Source organism: Tupaia chinensis, unplaced genomic scaffold (assembly GCF_000334495.1).
Source record: "Tupaia chinensis unplaced genomic scaffold, TupChi_1.0 Scaffold139897_1, whole genome shotgun sequence".
NCBI classification, from domain to species: domain Eukaryota; kingdom Metazoa; phylum Chordata; class Mammalia; order Scandentia; family Tupaiidae; genus Tupaia; species Tupaia belangeri.
In genome coordinates, this window is record NW_006199776.1 from 244,932 (window position 1) to 263,986 (window position 19,055).

A 19,055-nucleotide genomic window follows, 5' to 3' on the forward strand; every position below is an offset into this window, starting at 1 on the left:
CTTTATCTTTCATGTTCCTTCTAAACTTAACATATGATAATTGTGCATAGTTATGGGGTACAGTGTGATTTTTCAGTATCAGAGTACAATATGTGATACTAAATAAGTATAATTAATAGTACATCCATTGTCTCAACCACTTGTCATTACTTTATGTTAGGAACGTTCAAAATCCTCTTTTTTAGCTATTCTAAAATATACAGCAAATTATAGATTACAGTCACTTAGTTTATAAACCTGCAAAATATTCCTGTCATCTATCTGTAATTTTGCTTCTTTTGTTGATTGATGTCTCCCTATCCCCTTCTTTCTCATCCTTCTCAGCTTCTATTTTCTGCATCTATGGGGTTATCCTTTTCAATTTCCACATTTGTGCAGTATTTCTCTTTTTTCTGTGCCTGACTTTTTTTTACGTAACATAATGTGTTTCCCTGCTTCACAAATGACAGGATTTCATTCTTTTCAATGACTGAATAGCATTCCATTGTGTGTGTATATGCACATACACACCACGTTTTCCTTCTCCCTTCGTTGGTTGATGGACGTTGGCGGTCCCCATCTTGGCTGTCATACAGCACCGCAGTGAACACGGGTGCAGGTCTCTGTACAACATACAGGTTCCCTCTCTTTCAGTTCTAAGCCTAGCAGCAGGACCGCTGGATCATGGCTAGTTCTATGTTTCCATTTTTGAGAAAACTCTGTACTGTTTTCTATAACAGCTCTACTAATTCACATTCTCACCAACAGTATAAAAGAGTTCCTTTCTCTGAATCCTCACCAACATTTTTTTGTTTGTTTGTTTTGGTTTGTTTTTTTTTTATTTTTTGGTGTTTTTGATAATTATTATTCTAACTGAGAAGAGATACTTCATTATGGCTGTGATTTGCATTTCCTTAATGATTAATGATATTGCGGATTTTTTCATATGTTTGTTGGCTCTCAGGTTGTTTGCCCATTTTAAAAATTGAGTTATTTTATTTATTTATTTTAAGTTTTTGCCACAGGCCATGTGCACTTGCTGGAGAGAAACACAGAGTGACAGAGAGAGGGAAAGTGAGAAATCATCCCCCAGGGGAAAAGGCCATGCCATGATCCTTCTCCATTCAATACACATGAACCCTGTGTGATTTCCTAGTTGCCAGGTCTGGAGCTCAAACCATGGTTGGTCATATGGAAGTCCAGTGCCTTACTGACCATGACACCTCCTGGCCCCAGGGTTATTTGATTTTTTGATACTGAGATGCATCCCTTATATAGTCTGGTTATTAATCCATTGTTGGATGTAAAATTTACACTTATCTTTTTCCCATTTTCTCCCATTCTAGGTTGTCTCTTCATTTCATCTCCTTTGCAATACAGAAGCTTTTTAGTTTGATATAATCTTGTTTGTCAATTTTGGTTTCTTTCATATATGATTTTCAGATTTTATTTTAAATCTTTTTTGCCTAGACAATTATAATAAAATGTTTATCCTGTTTTCTTCTAGTAGTTTGATAGTTTCTGGTTTTATGTTCATGTCTTTAATCCATTTTGAGTTGATTTTGTATAAAGTGAAAAATAAAGATCTAGTTTTATTGTTTTGCATATTTATGTTCAGTTTCCTGAGGACCATTTTCTAAAGAGATTGTCTTTTCCTCAAAGGCTGTTCTTGGTTTCTGCTGGCTATATAAATATGAATTTATTTCTGGGTTCTCTAATCTGTCCCATTGGCCTATGTGTCTTTTTTTTTTTCCTGCCAATGTTGTGCTATTTTGACTACTTTAACTTCATAGCATACTTTGAAATCCAGTAGTGTAATACCTTTGGCTTTACTGTTTTATTAATTCATTGCTCAGAATTGATTTGGCTACTTAAGGTCTTTTATGACTCCCAACAAATTTTATGATTATTATTTTCTATTTCTGTGAATAATGCTATTGGTATTTTTGATAGGCATTGCATTGACTCTCTAGACATTTTACCAATACTTCTGCTTCTAATTCATGAACATGAAACGTCTTTCCATTTTTGTGTGTCTCATTCAGTTTCTTCCACCAATTTTTTTACAGTTTTTATCACAGAGAACTTTCACTTCCTTGGCTAAATTTATTAGTAAGTATTTTATTTCTTTGTAGTTGTTATAAGTGAGATTGTTCTTTTGATTTCTTCTTCATCAAGCTCACTATTGGTGTATTAGGTTGTTATAGGTTGGGGACCAGCAGATGGTATAATGGTTACATCACTAGATTCCCACATAGTCAACCATGGTTTGAGTCTTGGATTCAGTGGCTTAAAACTCACACCAGGCATCTGTATGTGTGTGCCCAAAATCCTGAGAGGAGAATGGAGGAGAAGATAATGCACTGTAGCCATCCCCTCTGGGGGTGATTTCTGTTTTCTATCCCTCTGTCTCTCTGGTGAGCACTCACACCCTATAGCAAAAACCTCTCCAAGGGGGAAAAAATTCCACTGGTTGTTTTATATTGATTTTCACCCTAAAACTACTGAATTTGTTGATCAGTTATAGGAGTTGGTTTTTGTTTTTGTTTTTGGTAGGTCATTTAGACTTTTCTTTATGTGAGGTTATGTCATCTGCAAACAGGGACAGCTTGACTTCCCTTTTCCTACTCGGATGCCCTTTATTTCTTCTCTTGCCTTATTGCTCTGGCTAGGATGTACCACACTTTTATCATTATCGTAGAGTCTGCTCTTTCTACTTACAAAAATAAAGAAGCTTGTTGTAAAACAGTACGTGGCATTACACTGGCAGCAACCTCATAGGCCTCTTGTTTACCAAATTCTTGTATCGTTTTTCTTGTGCTTGATTTAATCTCATGTTGTTTTTGTTCTGAATGATTCTTATGCTCCAGATCCACAGCTAATGGTGCCAGGAAAAGGCTACACTGCATGATTGGCCTGGAGACAAAGTCAAAGTGGTTAAGGACTATAAAGATGGAATTCTGTGATGTTCACTCAGTGAAAACGCCTAACGAAGACCACCTAGAGTCACCTAGAATGCATCGCTGTTCTTGTGACACATGCATGTATTGGGCACTTGATAAATACCTTTCCCACCAGCTCTGTGAAGTGAATATCATTATTGATCTTTCTAATTTTACAGATGAAGAAACTGAGGCACACCAGATCCAGTGACCAGATCAGATCCTATGGTTTATAGCTAGCAGAGCATGATTTAAATCCAAATCTGTCTAACATCAAAATCAAAGCACTTTATTAACTGCCCCATTTTTCAAGATATTCTATGCAGGGCTGCTCGTTTTGTATAAGCAGAGTTTCAGAGCGCACATGACCCTGGGCAGCTCTCACTGAAATCTGTGTACAGAGCTAGAGAGACAACCTGATTGTCCCAGGATTAGGTGATCTTAAAACTCCTGGAATCCATCTAAATTGCACAGCCTTGCCACAGATCTTGCGTGATCTGCCTATGTCCCATCTGAGGAAAGAGGAGGTAAGTGACCCACTCGGTGTCACACACGCAGTTTGTCATTTTACTCACACCACTAGTCCAGTCTTCTACTGCTTTGGCCATGGGCCTGATTCTATCTGCCTTTACCTGCCTTCCATTTCAGATTCCAGTTGTCCCGTCCAGTTGTTTTTGATCCAGACAAAGGTCATAAACAATGGTCGAAATTTTTTATTTTAAAAAAATTTTTAAATAAAAGATGCATCACATGGCAATCCACAGGTCCTGCTTTTCTCGAAAAGAAGAGGAGAAAGAAATCTGGGAGACTTGGTCAAGTGTTTCTGCTTAGCGATAACATACAGGATGTTGGTTGGGCATGGCACCTGCAGCCCACGGCAGCTGCTCCCAGCTGCTGCACTGGAAATGTTAACCTCCCCTGACTGGCCCCATGGGAAGCTCTAAGGTGTGCTAGCATGCACTGTAACATGTGTGACCCGAAGTATATCTGCCGATGACTTTCTTACCTGGGGGACGACACATGCACACTGAGGTGTCATGTGTGCTCTCGATGAGAGATTCCATTGGCTTTGCAGGGACAAAGTGGCGCTGTACTAACCTGTACCACTGGGTTACATGTGCTCATGAATGCACTTTGGGCAAGGTGACGTGAGCGTAAGTGGCACGTGGCTCCCAGGAAGGAGCTCCAAATGCCACGCCGAGACTTGCAGCTCTTTTCCTTCCTTTGTTGCAGTGAAGAGCTTCTCTGTGAGCATGGACCCAGGAAAAACCGTAATGCAAAGCAGAGCTCCTCGCAGCCTCTGTGACGATTTAACATGAGAAAGAAGTAAACCTGCTATGTTAAGCCGTTGAGTCTGCGGGCCATTGTATGCATAAGTCCACCATGTTAAGTGTGACAGGTCATGCCACCTTTACAAAGCCAGCTGCCTGCTGCCTGTGGATTGGACTGGTCCGCCTTGTAATTTAAGACAAATGGCCTTTATCTTGAAAGAGGAAAAAGAAGAAGAAGAGGAGGATGCAAAGGCAGAGGCCACTGGTGACACTGGTAGTTTGATTACTGTGGAATTCCTCCAAATTTTATTTCTAGGAATTAGTAGAATCTTACAGAGATTATTGCATTACACAGCTTCAGTATACCCACCCCAATTTAAATTTTTCACCATGTAAGGCTTAGAATATTAGACTAAGAACAGCCGAGGAGGCCACGCACTTACTTTAGAGGTGGAAGGTCAGTCCAGAAAGGCTTCTTCTGCTGTGAAAAGAACTTTATGAAGTGACGGAAATGCTATTCCATGCAGTTCAGTACCTGACTACCGAGCACTTGTGGCTGAAGCAATTAACAAACTGAATTTTTAATCTTATTTCACTTTATTTTTATTTTAAATTCGCATGTGACTAGTGGCTACCATGTTGGAAAACGTAGGTTTAAATAGTTTCCCAAAGAAATAAAAGTAGTTAGTATCAAGGACAGGATTCAAAAGTAGTTTCCTTAGCCTCAGTTTGGAATATTTTTCAAGCTCCTTGAATAGATAAAGGGAGCTGGATCCCACATGGCCGACTGGCTTGAGAAACACTCCAGGCACATGTGCACGCATGCCCGAATCCCGACGGGACAGAGCAACAGAGGGGACAGGACTGCACCATGACCTTGCTTCATTAGGGGGTTCTCTCTCTCTCTCTCTCTCTCTTTCTCTCTCTCTCTCATGCACATGCCCTCAGGCAATACAAGTATAAATAAAAAATAACATTTAGAAAAATATGGATCAACTTGCCTCTTACGCTCCGCACTCACGAATCCGAGCATCTGCCCCCGTAGCACTACTGCTTGTATGAGACTCTCCAAGAGCTCCACACTCACAGCCCAAGGCAGCTCAGTATCCACACCGTCTCCCTAAAGTGCCTCGCTCCTGGCGCTGGGAAATGGGACCCTACTCGATGGCTTCGTTTATCCCACCGTAAGTCTCAGATATGGCATCCACTCGGAAAGCGGCTCTGTGTGACAGGACGTGGTTTCAGGCACTCTCTAAAACGCTTGTCTGTGCTTCCTCGTCCAGCAAGCTTTGGACTTGTTTCCATCATCTCACTCTATTTTGCAAACCATGGGCCAATTATAACTAAGTTTCTAAAATATGAAAATACTTAGAAATACTACACGCAAGAACTGAATCGCACTGGTGCATTGCTGAGTGACAGATGATGTGAGACTAACAGGAAGGGGGTAGACGTGACCCTAGGTGGCGTCTGCGGCAGGAGTAAGCTGAGCTCTTACCAAGTGTGTGGGTTCTTCACACGCATTCACTCCCTATAACACCAAGGTGTAGATTTTGTCCATATCTCTATTGTATAGACTTCCCAAATCACATGGCCTGTAAATGATGGAGCTAGGTTTAAAGTCACACAGGGAGTTTATGCTCTAATTTTCTGAGCAAAATAATATAAAATTAGAAAGGACTAAGAATCAGAAAAATGGGTTTCTCTCCTGGATCTACCATGAATTCACCTCATGAAATTGAGCAAGAAACTCAACCCATCCAAGCTCACTTCTTTTTAATAATAATAAAAACAGGAGTCAGCAGGTGGTATGGTGGTTAAGGCACGGGATCTCACATGGCTGACTGCACAGTTGGAGTCTCAGACTGGCAGCTTGAAAGACATGCTGGATACTTGTGCATGTGTGCCAACATCTTGAGAGAAGAGAAGAGATTGTGGTGTGGCCATCCCACAGGGGATGATCTCTCTCTCTCTCTTCTCTCTTCTCTCTTTCTCTCTGTCTCTCTCTAGCAAGTACCTAGAAATTGTAGTTTCCCTTCCCCCTTTCTGCACTAGCTTCCCAACCTGAAGTAAAACCACCTACAAAGCTATCCCTTAGCCTTTCGGCAAGCACTGATTTACTAGAAACATGTACGGTTCGTTTGGGATGAGGCCACAGTATGTTACTACTAGCCACCATCTGTGGTTTTGATGTGTAACAAAGATTGTACCATAGCCATGCACGAACCTCAGAGTCTGTATCCATCTAAGAACATAAAGATCTGCTGAGGAACAATGAGGTCTTCATACCCAAAGTAGGACTACAACAACTGTCAAACAAAGCAGCAGCAAAAGAAATCAGTAACTGATTTTTAAAAACAGATGTTATAAATTACGTATTGTTTCCAAACGTGACACAGTGTGGGATCCAGGCTTCAGATAAGGAACAGAGGGCCAGGTCATAGGCAGCGGTTAAACCCTGTGTCCCGGGAGCCAGACTGCACGTGGCCAACAGCAGTTCGGATCCCGGGAATGGCAGCTTGAGAAACACGCATGGCAGTGTCTGTGCATGCCCCAAATCCTGACAGACGGAGAAGGAGGGAAAAGGACTGCAGCTGACCATGTGCCAGGGGGTGCCTTCTCTCTCCCTCCCCCTCTTTCTCTATCTCTCTCTCTGGCAAGCACACATGCCCTCTGGCAATGGAAAAAATGGAGGGAAAAGAAATACAGTTGCCCATTGGCAGCTGTGAAGAATAAGTTCCAGGACCGCTGTGAATACCCAAAATCTACTGATGTCAAGTCTCTCACGTAAAATGAGTTGTCTTTGCACATAACCTACGCCCATCACCCTGCTTATTTTAAATCATTTGTAAACTACTTGTAAATAATCTTAGCATGAGGTATAAGTGAAAAGAAAAATATATAAGCTTCTTCAGCATCTCTCTTCTAGGAAGCCATCTCCTCCCCCATTTTAAACCATCGGCGTGGCCTGATTGCATCAGGGTTGGTTAATGCAGACATGCTGAGCAGGTGCAACAGATGCCGAGCCCAGACATGAAGGCCGAGGGCTGCCTGCCCACATGGGACCTCAATTCATGAAGTATTTCTATTCTAAAGGAGAGGAGTTCACTTTCCCATAGATGATACTGCAACAACTAAGTAGCTATTTCCAAACTTCTTATACGTATGTAATGGTACACACACACACACATAAGTATGTATCTGTAAAAATATAAAATGAGATCTGTAGGCTACAATGATAAATGTAATTGTAATTTTACATGTAAGATTTCTTCGAAGGAAAACAACCTATGGGGAGTCTTCAAAAGTCCATAGACAATGAATATAGTTGAAAAAAATCATGCATAGATTTCAAAATGTTTCATACCAAAATAAATTCATATAGTAATTTCATTTTTATCAACTTTTGAAGTCCATTCATACAATGCGGTTAAGAAGAACACAAAGAAGAGGACCAGAAGATGGTGTAATGTTATGTGGCTGGACTCCCACATGGCTGGCTGCGGATCGAGTCCCAGACCCAGCACAGCATCTTGAAACTCATTCCAGGCACGTGTGCATGCATGCCTAAAACCCCAGGAGGAGACTGGAAGAGAAGGGACTGAGGTGTGGCCATCCCCCCAGGGGTTATTTCTCACTATTGTCTTTCTGTCTCTCTGAAGAGCACACGTGGCCTATAGAAGCAATCTCTCTAATTAAACAAAAAGAAGAAAAGAAAAACACAAACACAAATAAAATTGACAAAATTAAATGTTTCTTAAAACTGCAGTCGATATTAAAATAGTAGAGGACTTTATATAGACATTGGCAACAGATTCTAAAATTTATATAGAAAATGCAAAAAGTCCAAAACTAAAGTAATTTTTTTAGACAGTTTTTTCTATAGGATACATATACTCTCAAGAGAGACAGAGTGCAACAGAAAGCAAGAAATCACCCCCCATGCCCTGGCTTGATGGCCACATGGCAACTCCTTCTCCTCTATTCTTCTCTCAGTATTTTGGGCTCACATACTCATACACCCAGTGTGAATTTTAAGTACTGGGTCAGGGACTCGAACCACAGTCAACCATGTGTGAGTCCAGAAACATAACCATTATGCCATCTGCTGGTCCCAGAACTAAAGTAATTATTAAAAGGTAAGAACAAAGTTGGAGGACTTATCCTACCCAATATCAGGACTTAATATAAGCCAAAGAAATCAAGATAGTTCAGTATTGGCAAAAAGATAAATAGAGCCCAGGAATAGGCCACAGCTTCATAGTTAATGGACTTTTGACAAAGGTGACAAGGTATGTCAGTGGGACAGAGAAATTTTTTCACAAATGATGCTAGGGCTTGCTTGTATCATGGTGGCTAAGGCAGCTAGATCCCTCATGGCCAACTGTCCAGTTTGAGTCCTAGACCCTGTAGTTTAAGAAATATGTCAGGAGCACATGAATGCATGTCCAAAATCCTGAGAGGAGAATGGAGAAGGGACTGTGGCATTGCCATCCCCTGTGGGAGGTGCTTTCTTACTCCCCACCTTTGAGAGCAAACGTATCCTCTGGCAAATTAAAAAGAAAAACAAAAGCAAAACACAAATGATGTTGCATCAACTAACTAAATAGTTGAATGAGAAAAAAAAAAAGAGCTTCCATACTATCTCATACCATGCACAAAATATTAAGCTGAAATAGAACACAGAAATCCACGTAAAACCCAAGTTATAACATTTCTAGGGAAAAGCATAGGAGAAAATCTATGTGTCCTGAGGGAGGGAGGATCTGTTTTTAGTGGAGCACAGAGCACAAAAGGTTTCTCAGTAGAGCACAAAAATTATAAATTAATAAACTATATTTCATCAAAATAATACATTTGGTCTTTGAAAAACATTATTAATGAAAGAAAGCCACAGACTTAGAGAAAATACACAACAAATACAGAAAACAAATCACTTAGGTTCAGAATATGTACTGCAAAGTAAACCAACTTTAAAAAGATTGAACAGATACTTGACCAAAGATATTTATCAATAGGCACATGAAAATGTGCACGCTGTCAGGGCCAGCAAACGGCGTAGCGGTTACGTCGGTACTGGATTCCCACATGGCCCACAGCAGTTCCGCTGGCTTGAAACACATGCCAGGCATGTGTGTGCGTATGCCCAAGATCCCGGAAGGAGAATGGAAAAGGGACTGTGACATGACTATCCCCCCGGGGGGTGGGGGTGGTTTTTCATTTTCCCTTTCGTTGTCTCTGTCTCTCTCTTTCTGGTGAGTGCATGTACCTTAAGGCAAAAACCTGAAAAGAAAAGAAAGAAAAGAAGAAAAGAAGAGGAAAGGAAAGAAAAAAAGAAAGGAAAAGAAAATAAGATACCACAACACCACAAGAGAAAAGGTGCATACTCATTTGTCATTAGAGAAATGCAAATTAAAACCACAGTAAGATACCTCTCAGTGTTTTAGAATGGCTGAAACAGAAGGACCCTTCATGCCATGTGTCAGTGAAGATGTGAAGCATCTAGAACTCTCACACACTGCTAGGAAAACACAGACGGGTACAACTTTGGGAAACTGATGCGTTCATAACACATTAAACAGCAGCCTAGGGCCCAGTCAAATGCTCCAAGGATTTTACCCAAGGAAAAACAATACATGCCTACACAAAGACTTCGTAGCACCTGCATTTGTAATGGCCAGCAAATGGAAACCACCCAAATGTACATCAACAGGAGAAAGGACAGATTATGGCACATCCGACACTGTATAGAAGCAATAAACGTATTGATATATAAACAACATGAGTGACTCTCAAAAGTACTGTACTGAAAGAAAGAAGGCAGATGATTCTGTTAGAACATGCCGACCCATCTAAACGGGCGGGGAGAGACGGGTTTCCCGGGGTCAAGAGGACATTTTTGGAGGCGATGACTTATTACTTACACTGTGGTGACAATTTCATAGTGTACATCTAAGTCAAAGAAATTGTATACTTTATGTGCAGTTTAGTATATACTAATTATCTCTCAATATTTTTTTTTTCCTTTTTTGGAGAGGTTTTTACTATAGGGCATGTGTGCTTGTCAGAAAGACAGAGACATAGAGACAGAAAGCAAGAAATCACCCCCTGCCCCCCGAGGGGATGGCCACATTGCAATCCCTTCTCCTCTACTCTCCTCTTGGAATCTTAGGCACGCATGCACACGCACCCGGTGTGAGTTTAAGCTACCTGGTCCAGGACTCGAAACTCAGTCGACTACAAGGGAGTCCAGCGACATGGCCATTACACCACCTGCTGTCCCCAAGTTCGTTATTAATGTGGCAAAAATACTATGAATAAATTGAGGGAACAGAAGTCAATTGTGGTCAAAATATTTATCACACACATAAATGACAAAAGATTAGTTTTTTTTTTTTAATTTATAGAGGGGATCTAAATTAATAAGAAAATGGTATACTCCTGAAAAAATAAATGTACCAAGAATATTTATTAATAGACTTTTGTTTGTTTAAGGTTTTTGCCATACAGCATATAGACTTCTGGAGAGACAAAGAGAGACAGTGAGAGGGAAAGGGAGAAATCATCCCCCAGGGCATGGCCACATCAGGATCCCTTCTCCTCCATTCTCCTCTCGGGATTCTGGGCATGCACACACAGACACACACACACACACACACACACACACACACACACGCCAAGCTGCCAGATCTGGGACTATAACTGCAATCAGACATGTGGGAGTCCAGTTCCTTAACCATTACACCACTGTTAAGGGGTTATTTTTGAGGGTAAGGTTTGGGTAAGAATAAAAGTTTTCTAATTTAGTATTTTGCCTGTTACACCTTTCAGAATGACCTGACTTTTGTCATGAAAATGTTTTACTCTCTTTCTACTGTCTAGGAATTATTTCAGGAATAAGACTTTTAAATTTTTTCCCTAAGTTTTACATTTAAAAAAAAATCAAAGTTTTAAATAATAGCTACACTGGGGCCAACGGGTGTGTGGTGGAGAAGGCACTTGACTCCCATGTGGCAGGCTGCAGTTCGAGTCTTGGACCCAGCAGCTTGAAACTCATCCTAGGCAGATGTGCATACAAGCCCCAAATCCCAAGAAAATGGAGGAGAAGGGACTGTACCATAGCCATCCCTCCTGGGAGGGGTGATTTCTCTCTTCTGTTTCTGTCTGTCTCTGTGCTTCCGGTGAGTACAAGATCCTATACCCAAAAACAAAAACAAAACTCTCAAAAAAAGAAAGTAAATTTGCATTATTAAATTTTACAATAGAAAAGGTTTATCAGCAAGTCTTTACATAAGAAAATAAAGTTAGTTGACTTTCTTAGGCAACACCGGTGAGACGTCCTGGACTCAAGCCTTCACTGACTACCGTTCACCCCATGTTTTCCAATACATCGCTGATAATAGCCTCAACACTCATTCTCCTCCCCAAGGCTAACATGCCAGGCCCATGTAGTATTCTCCCTAACCATTACAGACCATTTTAACATTCTTTTAGGCTGCTGCTATTCCAAAGGTAATGTTTTTTTTATTTTATACATTCAATCACTATACACCACTAGAGCTTGTAAAATGAATTTACCCGGCATGAATACACTGCACACCCTTCTCCCACACTGTCTGCAGTATTCCTAACCATTTCCATGCGTCTATATCCTCTAACCTTTCAATTTCGGTCAGTATGTTATCACATGTAACATTGTGTGCTACACTTCTTTTTACAGGTTGCATGTAATTAACTTATGTTCAAGTGTTGGTCGTCCTCTTTTAAAAAGTGCTGTGTTGAGGGATTGGAAATGATCCCTGCTGTTGGAAGATAGGATGTTGAGCAGTGGTAGACTCTAGATGGGAAAGGGAGCTCACGACGCTGTGCCAGGTAATAACCTTTATCCCTGTTAATACGACCACTTTGTGCCTGGCTGAGATGTGTCAGCCCTGAAATGGCCAATGATAGAAAATGGCTGGCAGCTACAGGTTTATTTATTGAACTGTTTAATGCCTTCTCCATGAGGAACGGTCTCTGAGACAAACACAAAGATCTACCTTCCAGATCTCGAAGGTATTTTGTACCCTCTTACACGGGCCCATCCTCATGCTCTTTTGCAGACTTCTTTCTCCCACACCATCTAGTCTCAATCCCTCAATTCCTGGGCCAACCAGCAAAGCCCCTTTCTAGTGTCCATGGGGCCATGTAAATCTCTGTATCAGGAAATGCATTCTTTATGAAAACAGAACCCTAAATGTCACTTTTGCTCATTAGATAATGACCCTTCTTTCTTCTTTTCTTTTTTTTTTTTTGAAATATTTCTCTAAAACTGTATTTCAAAGTCATTCACCTTGCTAATAAAATGTGTGATTAATTATCAGTGCCAGTATTACGAGACCTGACCTTGCCTGCAATAGATTTGAGAAAACCGAATTTCTGGCACCCACAATTAAATTACTCTTTTCAAAACATACTGAACTCCCAATACTTGCAAAAGTATTAAATGCATTATTTTCACACCATTCTTAAAATCTGAACTTATATTGGGAACCGGAAGTTAGCGTAATGGCTATGTCGCTGGACTCCCACGTAGTCGACCGTGGTTCACGTCCTGGACCCGGTGGCTTAAAACTCACACCGGGCACGTGTGTGTGCGTGCCCAAGATCCCGAGAGAAGAATGGAGGAGAAGGGATTGCGGCATGACCATCCTCCCTGGGGGGTGATTTCTCTCTTTCTGTTTCTATGTCTCTGTCTGTCTGGCGAGCGCACGCGCCCTATAGCGAAAAAACCTCTCTAAAAAAAAAAAAATTTGAACTTACATTATTAATCTATATCAGTGTCACTAAAACAAAGTCATGTTAACAAATTATAAATGTAGAAATCAAACTGCTACTAGCTAGTATTAGATAAGAGTATTTTACAAACACTACATAACAGATTACCTTGCTACCTGAAACACTTACATTTCAAAATTTAACACAAAATAAAACTTTAAAAAATTAGTTCTATATATTAGTTCCAACTATCTCTATTTTACAATCTATAAGGCTCTTGTCATAGCTCAGCACCAAAAAGATCTACAAAACTAATCTACTGATCCATCCCAGGTAATAGTAGTTGTTAGTTGTTTCTTTAAGGTGAAAATGTCCAAGAAAATACTTTATAAATCCAATTTCTAGACCTTGACGTGGAATACTCTTTCTGGCCAGTCTATGTAAAAGTTGGGTTGTTTCTTATTTTCATTGAGCAGAAAGAAAAAAAAAAAAAAGTAAAGAACTCACAGCACGAATTTAGGTTGTCAGTCTGTGAGTTGAATTTATACCACTGCAGCATTAGAAGTAAGCTAATAATGCCCTGCTCCAGTTAAAATTCCTAAAAAGGCAGTCACATGATCCAGCAATCCCACTCCTGGGTATCTCCCCAAAGGACAGAAAAAGTCTTAGTCAGAAAAGTGCTTGCACATCAATGTTTATTCCAGGATTATTCACAGTTGCTAAAACATGGAACCAACCCAAATGCCCACAAACAGACAAACAGATTGAAAAAGTGTGGCGCATATACTCTATGGAATACTACTCAGTCATAAAGAACAACAAGACTCTGGCTTTTGACAGAAAATGGATGAATATGGAAGATTTACTGCTAAGTGAAGCAAGCCAGGCTATGAAGGAGAGACATTGTATGTCTCCACTTGATATATACCAAATGCCCGCACTCTATGGCCGAAAATGAATGACTAAAGGTTATAGAAACTTAGTAAGTGGTTGTGAATACCAGATACAGTGTGGGAAGAGAGCAGGTGAAGGAGTAGAGTCTGAGGAAGAACATCAATGAGAAAAATAGAGAGGCAAGCATATAAATGTCCTATAAGGGATAAAGAAATGGATTTTTATCTATTGAAGATAACTTTATAGTATTGTCAACTGGACTGGTAGGAATGTCCACATGTTGGAATATTCACTTTGTAACCTAAGTAACATGAGACTGAATGTATAAAAGAAATTGAAATAAAAATATTTTTAAAAGGCAGTCAAAAATGTTTTATTAAAAAAAAATAATAAAGATGCAAAGAAGGATTACAACAAGAAACTTTCTCCTAATTCCTCCAATAGCATGTGTCAATGTCGTTTAACATGGTTCACACCAGCAGAACACCTGGGGAAATAGCCACAGCTCCAGCCATGCCATGCTTTCTGTGCCAGAATCCTGCTTAAGAGTTAGAACCTCTCCGTGCAAACGTCATTTAAATAACTCCTGGCACTGCTGGCTTGTACTCAACACAACATTCCAGATTCCAGAACCAGTGTCATTGTCCCAATTCTTTTCTTCCACTTCAGGAATTACAAATTTTAGAACAAGAGCAAGCTTATCTTTCTATTTTCAAACAATGTGCGTGTCATACTTTAAGTCTGTATTCTCTAAGCTAGACTTTTTTTTTTCAAAAACCACAGTACTTTCAGTAATTTTGTTAACTGAAACTATAAAATTTCTACATGTTTAATTTTAAATGAAGACAAGTACCTCTGCTTCCTTCTGATAGAAGCACATGATGCATTATATCCTGTTAAAAACTCAGCTTCATGCATACACGTGACCCAAGAAGCATGAAGTTTTACAGAGCCCTTGACGGCATTTGAGTAGGCATAGCATTGCCTGGACCTCAACAGAAAACATGCTGAGCAAAGAGACTTTTCAAGAACACGATTGTTTTACAGGCTTCGTGTCAGTCACATCATTTTTTAAAAAATTTTTATGATGTTTTCTATATTTTCCCACATTTTATTGATTTACAAAATACCTTAAACTAAAATTATGGACAAAGCTAGAATCTAATGACAAGTGCACTGTACTTTTCTTCTGAAACATTTTTAATTAATTAATTAATTTACATTCATTCCCTGAGCATTGTCACAGTATACAAAATGTGATTTCCCATCCAAAATATACTGCACAGTGGCTTACTCATACATATAAAAGAAATTGAAATAAAAATATTTTTAAAAGGCAGTCAAAAATGTTTTATTAAAAAAAAATAATAAAGATGCAAAGAAGGATTACAACAAGAAACTTTCTCCTAATTCCTCCAATAGCATGTGTCAATGTCGTTTAACATGGTTCACACCAGCAGAACACCTGGGGAAATAGCCACAGCTCCAGCCATGCCATGCTTTCTGTGCCAGAATCCTGCTTAAGAGTTAGAACCTCTCCGTGCAAACGTCATTTAAATAACTCCTGGCACTGCTGGCTTGTACTCAACACAACATTCCAGATTCCAGAACCAGTGTCATTGTCCCAATTCTTTTCTTCCACTTCAGGAATTACAAATTTTAGAACAAGAGCAAGCTTATCTTTCTATTTTCAAACAATGTGCGTGTCATACTTTAAGTCTGTATTCTCTAAGCTAGACTTTTTTTTTTCAAAAACCACAGTACTTTCAGTAATTTTGTTAACTGAAACTATAAAATTTCTACATGTTTAATTTTAAATGAAGACAAGTACCTCTGCTTCCTTCTGAGAGAAGCACATGATGCATTATATCCTGTTAAAAACTCAGCTTCATGCATACACGTGACCCAAGAAGCATGAAGTTTTACAGAGCCCTTGACGGCATTTGAGTAGGCATAGCATTGCCTGGACCTCAACAGAAAACATGCTGAGCAAAGAGACTTTTCAAGAACACGATTGTTTTACAGGCTTCGTGTCAGTCACATCATTTTTTAAAAAATTTTTATGATGTTTTCTATATTTTCCCACATTTTATTGATTTACAAAATACCTTAAACTAAAATTATGGACAAAGCTAGAATCTAATGACAAGTGCACTGTACTTTTCTTCTGAAACATTTTTAATTAATTAATTAATTTACATTCATTCCCTGAGCATTGTCACAGTATACAAAATGTGATTTCCCATCCAAAATATACTGCACAGTGGCTTACTCATACATGTTATGTTGGCACTAGCCTTGATAAAGGCCTTTTCTACATCTCTATGAAAGTGCGTATCTTCTAATTTTACATCCACAAAGGCTTCCGGCCACTACAGATAGCATTTTCATGTCTGTTCCAGTCATTGAGGAAGTCATTCAGCAGCATCCATCTGAGCTAGAGATTTCTGAGCCAGTTTACAGTATGGTGAGTAATGATCATGAAGTCAAATGCAGTCAAGGTGAAATCTTTACCGTTTCCCTCTTTCTGCCATTGGGGATGACTCTTCCCGCAGTAGACAGAATAACAGCGGTCTAATGCATGGAGGTGGCACTGGAAGGAGAGTTTTCCACCTACTATAGGATATTCAGAGAGCATGTCAGGCTTGTGAAAGTCACAGGCATGTTGCATATGCGTCCCACAAAGCCCTCGCTCAAAGATTGAAAGGACATTTGGCCCAGGTAGCAGAGCACCAGCGCCAGCGCCAGCTCAACTGGTAGGCCTAGCGTTTCTGGAGGCATATACTGAAATGTCTCCTGCAACTACCAGGGCATACCGTCTATCCCAAGAACTAGATTCAATCCACTTCCAGCACTGAAGATAGTCACTGTGCCACCATAACATGCAGCAGTTGTATTTGTCCCCGCTATATCTGTGTTCCTCAAACAGCTGCATTTTCAGTCCTGACTGACTTTGATTTGTTGATGATGGTCTCTGTTCCAACTTCTAGCCATCCCATGCAATGACAGGAAAAGCTGTTTCTCCCCATAAGACTCTGAACCAGAATCAGGCAAAGAGAATTGATACCTTCTCTATCTGTTCAGAAGCCCCTCTTGGTCTGGCCCAAGTCAATGGTATACTTCCAGCATCTACACCATCACATGTTTTCAACCCTGCTTGATCAACATATTGATCATCAGAAAAGTCATAATGCATTTATGCACAGAAAAACAAAATACATCATGACTTTTCCAATAACCAAATATATCTCAAAGGCAACAATTTTTACATCTTTTGGCCAGCAAGCTTCTGCCCCAAAGGAAGTGACCCAGGCATGGTGAAAGAGCTGGGGGAAGGACAGGGAACTACAGTCTCTGAGTCTGTTGCTGGGTCCTCCTTTAGCACCAAACGTGACCAGGTGGTGACTGAAGAAGAGAGTGAGTTGTGAAAGGGTAGTACAAGGGTGATTTCCTTTAAGGACACCTTTGGTGTTACGTCTGAGTAGGAGAGCAAAGCAGTAGAACCACAAACCAAATCAAGTCAAATTATCTGTGACCCGGTCCTCTAATTTTTCCAATATATCAGCTAGGACTAGGAAAATCCCCATCATGAATTGTGAACTGAGTGAGATGTATATGCGTGGAAGTTTGGCTAAAGGTCCATGGAATTCACTGTGTCTTGTGGTCTCAGATTCAAATTTATTCTCTTTGTCTCACAATTAGTTGCTACTATATCTGCCCAATTTAAGATTTAATAGAATTGATAATGTCTAATTCATGAGAGAATCTTCTACTTACGTGGTCACCTGTCCCATTATCAGGTGCTCGATATCATAGAGCCCATGGTCTACTAGGCACTCTATTTCGAATGGAAAGTAGTTACCTTCACCAGGAAATGCACTCCTGCTCTAGAACACTGATTTCCTGTGCTAGGACTCATTTATTGGCAGCTACCAGAGTCTTCATATCATCCCCAAGCTTCAAGAAGTCACCCAAGAGCACATCTTTACCAAGACATCGAATTCTTAGACAGAGGCTAGTGTCTTCATCCAATGGATGCTCAGTGATTCAGCCTTACATTTCATATCCCACAGTATGACACTCCCATACAGATGTTCCATTTTCTAATGGTTTCCTTCAACGCAAAAGCTGATTTCCTCCTGAACAGAAACCACATTTTCTTACTCAGGCCTTTCTGAGTCTCAACTTTATAACTGGTCTAGAAGCAAAGAGAGGTGGTAGGGAGTGAGTACTGAGGAAAACAAGCAATACACTTTAAGCCCTCTGCCCCATGGGTGCTTTTAGCAGAGTCTCAAGACAAAGAGATTCTGATGTTCTCTACCCTGACAGAGCCTCTGAGAAAGCTGCTCTAATTCTGAGAAATAGCAAGCATTTCCCATCATGCTTCCTTCTGCCTAGGTTTCATTTGAGGAACCTTGAAAGGGCACTGGAGTTCTAGAAACTACAATATTAACTGCTGCTAACGGGCCTGACAGATCTTATAGAAAGAGCAACACAAATGAGAAATTGCTCAATTGTAATTCTATTTCCCAAGAAGGAATTCCTATTGGATACAAGTAATTTTGTTACTTTTAGTAAGAGTTTATTCTATAAAACACCTGATTACTGCTGATGAATAGACTGAAACCCAGTGGCTATCACTTCTCATTTCTTTCACAGATTCAGCAGGAGGTCATGCGGTGTCATTGTTTTCTCATCACGGAGTTACAAAACAATACAAGCAGATCAGGGTATTCTGGAACATTTCTCCTGGCTAGTCGAAATTTTTTCTATAAATGGTACCCAAAAAGGTTCTTTTTGGACAGAGATTCTCTAAAACATTTGGCTTAGTGAAAAGGCACAAGAGGCAAAGGAAGGGTCCATGGTTGACTGTTACATATTCTCTTTCCCAAAAAAAAGATGACTCAACTTTAGAGAACTCAGTGGGTGAGAGAAATCGCATAGGGGACAGAGATAACACGCTCTGAAGTGCATTAAGAAACATGACAGCTCTCCCTTTTGCGTACTCTATAGCTGATTTTTACTAAGACTCAGTCTGGGGACCAGCAGGTGGCGTAGTGGTTAAGGCACTGGACTCCCACATGGCCGACCGCAGTTCAAGTCTCGGACCTCGTAGTGGGTACACATGTGTGCCTGCCTAAAATCTCAGGAGGAGAAGGGATTCTGGCATAGCTATCCTCCCTGGAGGGTGATTTCTCACTTTTCTTCTCTG

General features: G+C 40.2%; 1 pseudogene; it reads right to left on the reverse strand.

Annotated features, from left to right (window-relative positions):
• Nucleotides 1–1,913: 1,913 nt before the first annotated feature.
• LOC102469520 (hydroxymethylglutaryl-CoA synthase, cytoplasmic-like) lies at nt 1,914–17,159 on the reverse strand (annotated as a pseudogene).
• Between the last annotated feature and the right edge of the window lie 1,896 nt (nt 17,160–19,055).